The sequence below is a fragment of the Notamacropus eugenii genome, chromosome 1 (genome assembly GCF_028372415.1).
Source record: "Notamacropus eugenii isolate mMacEug1 chromosome 1, mMacEug1.pri_v2, whole genome shotgun sequence".
Lineage (NCBI taxonomy): Eukaryota > Metazoa > Chordata > Mammalia > Diprotodontia > Macropodidae > Notamacropus > Notamacropus eugenii.
The window spans coordinates 714,126,616-714,134,140 of record NC_092872.1 but is presented as its reverse complement, the minus strand read 5'-3'; the positions used below and the strand labels follow the sequence as shown (position 1 = coordinate 714,134,140).

Here is a 7,525-nt window from a genome sequence, read left to right as displayed (position 1 = left end):
TTATCTGTAAATGTTTGAGTTATATACAGCTATATACATATATATGTATATGTGTGTGTGTGTGTGTGTGTGTGTGTGTGTGTATATATATACACATATATAGCTATATTCCCAGGGTCACAGAAAAATTTCTCAGGTGAAAAGGGGTCACCAGTGGGGAAAGTTTAGGAAGCACTCTCTTAGAGTAGTTCACTTATTTTCACCATCCAAGGAAATGTAGAAACTTGATAATATTTGCAATGTCATGAAGCAAATGTCAGTGCTAATCAGATGATATTAATTTGGCTAGAGGTATTTCCACATTACCTTCTTTCAGAAATCATTCATCCTCTATCACACATAGATTTAATGCTGGTGGAACTCACTTCCTTAAAGCAAGCTGATTAGCAATGTGACCTGAATTATCCACTTTCCCTTTCTAGGTAGGTGTGAAGCTCCATTTTCCACCTCTGGTTCTCTTAGCATTCAGGGTTAAGCATCACAGAACTTATATCATCTCAGCAGCAGAGCTCAGACAAACTGATAACCAAGTACACATAGCAAATGTTAACACATATCAGATGAACAACAAAAACTGTTTTGGTGACCATATAATTCCCATGAAAAGCTCTTAAAAATTTCATGTTTTAGACAACTCTATCAAAGTTGAGTCTGTAAGTGAGCAGATTCTGGATGACAAATTATGTTTCTAACTATGTTAGTAGTATCAGGTTTCATAACATAAGCATGCACTTTGTTTCAGAGGAACAATTATAATCAAGGGGTGAGAGAGGAATATATTGGGAGGAGAAAGTGAGAAATGGAATGGGGCAAATTATCTCTCATAAAAGAGGCAAGAAAATACCTTTTCAATGGAGGGAAAAAGGGGAGAGGTGAGAGGGAAAAAGTGAAGCTTACTGTCAGCACATTTGGCTCGAGGAAGGAATAAAATGGACACTCAATTTGGTGTGAAACTGTATCTTACAATAGAGGAAAGGAGGGGAGAAGGGGATAAGCAGGGTGGAGGGGGGTGATAGAAGGGAGGGCAAATGGAAGGAGGGAGCAATTAGAAGTATATACTCTTGGGGAGGGACAAGGTCAAAAGAGAGAATAGAAGAAATGAGGGGCAGGATAGGATGGAGGGAAATATATTTAGTGTTACACAACATGACTATTATGGAAGTTATTTGCAAAACTACACATATATAGCCTATGTTGAATTGCTTGTCTTCTCAGTGGGGATGGGTGGGGAGGGAGGAAGGAAGAGAAGTTGGAACTCAAAGTTTTAGGAACAAATATTGAACATTGTTCTTGCATACAACTGGGAAATAAGAAATCCGGATGATGAGGTATAAAATTTATCTTGTCTATAGGACAAGAGAGAAGATGGGGATAAGGGAAGGGAGAGTTGTTAGAAGGGAGGGCGGACTGAGGAAGGGGCCATCAAAATGCTCGGCATTTTGGGTGTGGGGAGGGAGAGATGGGGAGAAAATTTGGGACTCAAAATTTTGTGGAAGTGAATGTTGAAAACTTAAATAAATACAAAAAGAACCTAAATTTTAAAAAGATAAACAGTTATAGGAAATACTTTTATAGTTTGAACAATTTAATTTCAGGATTGTAAGTATTAGGTTAGCTCAAAGTGTGCTACGCTAAGTATTATTAGCCACAACCTATAAGATTTCTCCCTTTTGGGTTTTAGGTGGAGCACTGGTTTTTGTCCCAAGCAGAAGCCTAAGGAGTTGGTTCAGATGCTGGCAGGGAGCGGCCCGTTCTCCTCACCTGAAATCTTTGAGTTTTCCATTCATACAAAGATTCCCACTTGGTCTAAAACAGTCACTGAACATCACATTGGTCCACATGTCCATGTTGCTGAGTCTGTGATGTGGGTTGGGTGCCATGCTAAACTCTCTGCAAACCAGATCTTCTCAAAACTATCCTGGAAAGTTGGGTGAGCCCAAGTTTCAAATGAGACTGGGGAAGGGTGTTTCTCTACTCAGTGGTCACAAAGGAACCAAGGATGGATCCAATAGGCTCCTGATTGGATTGCTGGGATCAGCTGTCCAGCATAGTTCCAGGGACTATATAAGCCTGAGAAAAGTCAGCCTGGCAACATTCCTGTTGGAGGAGGCAGTTTGATGAGGAGCACCAACCACCAAGCTGGAGGCACTTTCTCCAAGTGAAAATGTGAAGGGAAGCCTGGGTTCTGGGGGCCTGGCTCCTGTGTCCCCAGGCTTGCTGTGGTGAGGCTGGCTGGTTGGCTGACCAGGTTCTGGAGGGACTTGGAGGTGGGGAGCAAGGGAGTCAAAGGTAGTTATCAGATTCCTGTGAGAGTCTGACCTAGAGTTGAAGCAGTGTGTGCAATGGGAGCCCTACTATGTGCTCAGTGAATTCAATGACTGGGCATGGTGAAACTGAAAAAGACAGAAGGGCCAGGATATCTAGTTCCTTTCACAGCCACTCCCTCTCTTGATGGTCAGTAAAAGGGCTTGGATTGGAGGATCTCTAGTGGTAGTCTGAAAGTAACATTCTGTGATCTTCTGTGTGCCAGGGCCAGTGGGCAGAGGGGCTGGGTGTGGATTCAAACTCTGCCATTTGCTACTGATGTGATCTATGTTCAGCCTCTGATTTGTGTCTCTGCTTCTTTGTCTGTCAAGTGGGAGAGTTGGACATTATGGCCCCATTCATCCCCTAATCTAGGATCCTCCTTTGGACTGATAGACTGGGACAGTAGGCAGGATAATGAGGAGGTTTTGTAGGTTTCCTTGACCCACAGCTGGGGAAATGGATGGAAATTTTAAAAATGACCACTAGTTTCTTTTTCTGGCATGAGTCTTTACAGCAAGATTGAGAACATGTCAAAGTAGAAGCTTGGAGTGGGTCCAGGTGCCAGCAATTTGTGATTATCAATAGTCACTGTTGCTGTTTTCCTCCCAGGTTGAAGTCTTTCTTTTCTTTGCCTCATTAAAGAGGCCATGCCTTGACTACTTCTTAAGCAGGCCTGTCAATGAAAGGGCATTACCTCACCCTAAGGGAGTACTTGCATAGACTTTGGCCTAAAGGGGCTAAGGTCTCCCAGGGCATCCTGAGTCATCTCCAGTCATCCTGAGGAATATCAGGTCACTGGACTCAGATGGCTCTGGAGGAGAAGTGAGGCTGGTGGCCTTGCACAGCCCTCCCTCACTCAAACCAAAGTCAAGGGCAAGTCTCGTCATCAATGCTCTGATGGCATGGTGTTCTTCAACAGTGAAGGACAAACACAAATCGGTTTTAATTAAATATTTCCATTCCAGTTCAAGTGTGAGGTTGTGTGTGAGTGTGAGTGTTTGTATGGGTGTCTGTGTAAGTAATTTGTAGGGGTTTACACTCACAGGAATAGGAGACAGTAGGTATTTACTTTTCTCCAATGAAGGGCAAACAGAATCAGGGGTGTCAAACTAAAATTGAAATTAGGGGGCAGAAAAATCTACAGAAGATCCTGGTGAGTGCCCATTGACTTGGAAAATGACACAGGAACATCCCTTATGTTTTGTTATGCATTTTATTTATTTAATGACCTTTCATGGATTCTAAGGAGAAAACAGAAAACTTGGTAATTTTTTAGCACCCCAGGCAGTGGAGTTGTACTGCTTTGTAAGAGGAGAGCAGAGGCCAAGACAGGCTGATACCATTCCTATCTGATATTCCAGGGGGTTCTAGCCCTGACCCACAAGGTTCTATGGCCCTCACCCTATAGGATCTTCTATGCTCCACTTCCTAAGGTCCCTTCCAGATCTGACACTTTCTGTTAAAAGAATTCAAATAGCTTGAACATCCTGTACTCAGTGTCCTATGGTTCCCAACAACCTGCATTCTCTCAATATTTCCTAGAGTGAATTTGTGTGAAGTGAGGAAGCCGTTGGAGGCAGGGATCCCTAGAACTGGGATCTACAAACACAGCCTGGTACAATGCCCCATAGAAGAAAAACAAATATAGGGACATATGGGAAATGATTGATTTCTAGACAGCCAGGTGCTCATCATTGTTTCCCAACATCTGAAGATGATCCCTCTTACCTGGTTTTTCAAAGAATTCTACAGATCCTTAAAGACTTTTTCTGATGAAACCTCACAGATAAGGGAAAGAAGTACAGATCTGGAGAGGGTTCTTTGTGTCCATGACTGCTAGTCCTTGGTGAGCTAAGATGCCAAGCAGTCAGCAGAAAGGATTGCTGGGACGAGGTAATAACTGATTTCTGAAATCTACTTTCAGAGCCTATATAAGGGGGAGGGAATTCAGTCTGAGAAACTGCTGTTTAGAGGAGGAAGTTTCAACAGGACCAGCTCCAGCCACTTTCTCCAAGGCAGAAGGTCAGGGGAAGGCTGGGCATGAACTTCTTTGGCCTTCACTGGATGCCCCCCCTTCAGTCTCTTCAGGCTTAGTTTGCTGAGGATGACTGCATTGCAGTCTAGCTCCTGGAAGGATGTGGGGCAGGAGATCAGGAGAAGGAAAGGGAGAATTGCTCCTCTCCATTGTGATTCTGAGCTAGACTGGAGTCCATGGATGCCATGGCAGCAGTGGTGTTTGCTTAAAGGCCTGTATGAAGGTCTGCTGAACTGAAAAGGAAGGGGAGTCAGGAGACCTGGGTCTACGCAGAAGTCCCTGGTCAGTCTCCTAATCCTCTGGCTTCCCAGCTATAGAATGGATTAAAAGCTAATGTTCTTTCTTGAAATATTTGCTCTTTCTCTAACCTAGCTTGTGTTTGACCTCCATTCACAAAGAGGACCATGACATCAACATGATGACACGACTTGCAGTTCACTTTGGTTAGAGTGAGGGATGTCTGTGCAAGGTCACTAACCTCACCTTCTTCTCCTGAGCCACCTGGTTCCAGGGGCATGACATTCTTGAGGATGACTGGAGATGGCCCAGGATGTAATGTGAGATCCTGGCCCTTTCAGGCTTAGGTCTTATCACAATCTACTTTGAGTGAGATACATCCAGTCCTTAACTAGCTAAGGTGTCAAGCCAATAGGATTGCTGGGATTGCGTGAGAACTCAGCTCTCACTTCTACTTACAGGACCCATATAAGACAGAACCTACTGGCTCAGCGAAACTGCTGGTTGGAAGAGGCAGGTTCAGCAGGACAAACTCCAAGTCATTTTCTCCAAAGCAAAAGGTAAGGGGGGATCCTGAGCATGGACTCCCTCGGGCTTCAGTCCAACCACCTCCCATGTCCCCTGAGAGTGATTGTGCTCATCATGGTTGGGTTGCAGTCCAGCCCTTGGAGGGACTTGGGACAGGAGATCAGGGGAAAGAAAGGGGGAATTGCTCATGTCCATTAAGGTTCTGACCTAGGCTGGATGGAGTCCATGGATGCAATAGCAGCAGTGGTGTTTTTTAAAGGCCTCAATGCCTGGGTCTGTTGACATGAAGGGAAAAGGGGAGTCAGGAGACCTGGGTCTACCAAGAATTACCTGGTCAGATATTTCCCCTCCTGAACATCTTGTTCTCCATCTATACAGTGGGTTAATAGCCAATGTGCTTTCCAAACATGATATTTGTTCTTTCTTGGAGATGTGGTTAATAGGCAGAGAACCTGGGTGTGCATCCCTTCTCTCCCACATTCCACTTGTACCACCTTGGGGTGTCACTGAGTGTATCCCATTGGCATCAAGTGAATGTTCCTACCTAGTGAGTTCTAAGAAGTGTGTGGAAATGTCTTCCAAATTTTGAGGCTGAGAACCTGGATTCTCAGGCTGATGCTTATCCCCTAGAGGATCCAAGAATTGCCCTCTGCAGGGCTATAGCCAGTATGTTATACAAAGAGGGTGTGCAGAGAAGCTGGGTGCAGTGGCAAGTAATGATGTTGGATTTGGAAGATTTGTACTTCACTGTCTAGGTCAACTAGAAAAGGCAGGGGGAATCCATCCCTTGCCCATTTTATGAAGGCTTGGAAAAAGTCCTACCGTTCTTACATGCCTGGCAAGAAAGCCCTGGGCATGAAGTCCCTGATGCTGAGCCCACAGGTTATGATATTTCAGGTAAGTACTGGGAAAATGAATTTAGCAGGGCCACACTGCCCAGGCAGTGGATCCATCAGGGGTACCTGCCCTTCTTGGAGGGCAAGAGAAGGGGCCATCTGGATGAAGTCCTTCTCATGGTTCTCCCCCATGGCTCATAATACAGGTGACCCTGGGGTCGATCTGAAGCTCCACATGGGAGCCAGCACAAGTACAGCAGGTTATGGGGAGAAACTTGAACTAATAGACTATTGAATACTTTGTCCTTTATCACTTTCACAGGGACATACATTTGGAATCCCCTGCCAGTTTGGACTCCTCCCTGGCTACCTCAGTTGATGTCTTGGAATGGAGCCTTAATTGCCCAAGGGGAGAACAGAGACACAGATAACAACAGCTTCCAGGAGCCACCACAAGCAATCCCATGGACAACCCAGCACTTTTAATTACATGCCAAACTACATGATCAATGAAAACAGTCCCCATAGTATACCACAGGAGACTCCATGGACCTCAAGGCCTTTCTCTTCTCTCTCAAATTACATCACCCAGGAGCAAGCATTCCAAAACCCAGTACAGCTCATCCCACTTCAGTCAATACAATTTCTCTATGCCCAATATCAAGGGCCCATTGAGAACAACCCCCAGTTTCAACTCCAGATTGTCCCTCCAATTATTCCTCTTCATGGCATCATGGAAGATGAAGATGAACAGGCAGGTCAGTGTATGTCCCAAGAGAGACCCCAGGGAATCCCTTTGATCACCATGGACCATGAAGAGCCAGTTGCAAACAGTTCTCAAGACCCAACAGCATTGATTGCACAGACTGTTCCAGTACTTAATTCAATGTGGAATAAGGAGACAGCTGATACCACCACACAAGGTCATGCTGCAAAGGAGATCTCCTACACCCCACAATCCTCTACCCAGAATCAAGTGAATTATGAACACCCACTCACAAATCCAGGCTTAATGTGTCCATCCCCACTTCCCTACCCACATGCACCCCCACAATTCTTTGCCCCAACCTGTGTTTTCATTTCCCCATTTCTCTATCCACACCTGAGAGGAACCTATAAATAAAGATCTCAATTTTCTCAAACATAATGCTCTGTTGCTACCTACTTGGAGAGAACTTGCCTGTTGCAGACTTGGCTGGGTCCCTAGGCTCCTTTCATGTCCTCATTTTACCTTTCTTCCTCTGGGTTAGATGTGTCTAAATAAACTATGTTACTCTACAAATTTTGAAAAGATTTTATCTGCAGATTTGGGGAAATGATGGGGGCATCCCACATGTAGGAGAATAAACCACGATTGAGTAGGAAATTCGTGTGATGAGAATTGAGTGGGGAGCTAAGTTGCATCATTGGTAACTCCTCCTCCTGGATGCTGGGCCAGGAACTCTGGCCACTGGAGCACATGAGATTTAAACTACATCCACTTACAATCCAAAGTCCTCCATGCAACGTTTGCTCTGCTTATTGTCTCTGAGCTCTTAGGCAACCATGTCTGTCCTTGCCCTGTAGGCACAACTTAGCTATG

The 7,525-nt window shown here is 44.8% G+C and overlaps 1 long non-coding RNA gene across 1 annotated transcript; it reads left to right on the top strand.

Annotated features, from left to right (window-relative positions):
- Nucleotides 1-2,085: 2,085 nt before the first annotated feature.
- On the top strand, nucleotides 2,086-7,090 carry LOC140521504 (uncharacterized). The gene is made up of 3 exons (XR_011972955.1): nucleotides 2,086-2,222; nucleotides 5,041-5,139; nucleotides 6,266-7,090. It is a non-coding gene; the product is annotated as an uncharacterized lncRNA (long non-coding RNA).
- The last annotated feature ends 435 nt before the right edge of the window (nucleotides 7,091-7,525 follow it).